This window comes from Palaemon carinicauda, unplaced genomic scaffold (assembly GCF_036898095.1).
Source record: "Palaemon carinicauda isolate YSFRI2023 unplaced genomic scaffold, ASM3689809v2 scaffold55, whole genome shotgun sequence".
Lineage (NCBI taxonomy): Eukaryota > Metazoa > Arthropoda > Malacostraca > Decapoda > Palaemonidae > Palaemon > Palaemon carinicauda.
The window spans coordinates 174,526-175,000 of NW_027171816.1; positions in this window are offsets into that span (position 1 = coordinate 174,526).

Here is a 475-nt window from a genome sequence, read left to right on the forward strand (position 1 = left end):
AGACCAATTTTTTTCAACAAGATTTCTAAATGACAGTTTTGTTTAGTGAATCATAAGAGGAAATAAAAAAAAAATAAACAAAGATAGCAGAAGATTTGAATAGAATAAGCAGACATAAAAGAATGAAAATGAATATGAGTAGAACTAAGATAATGTTCAATAAAAATTCAGAGAAAACAAGTAAGAGTTACGGACGGGTCTCAGATGATTGTCAACGAATATACGTACTTAGTACAGGTAGTAAGCGCTGCCCCAAGACACGGGACAGGTTAAAAGAAGGATAACCATAGGATGGAGAGCATTTTGTAAATAAAATTATATTTGAAAAGGGAAATGCCACTTTCTCTGAAAAGAGAAGTATCTAATGAGATGTCCCGACCAGTATCAACTTACGCATCAGAAACTAAAAGCCTTACTAAAGCCTTAGAACATATATATATATATATATATATATATATATATATATATATATATA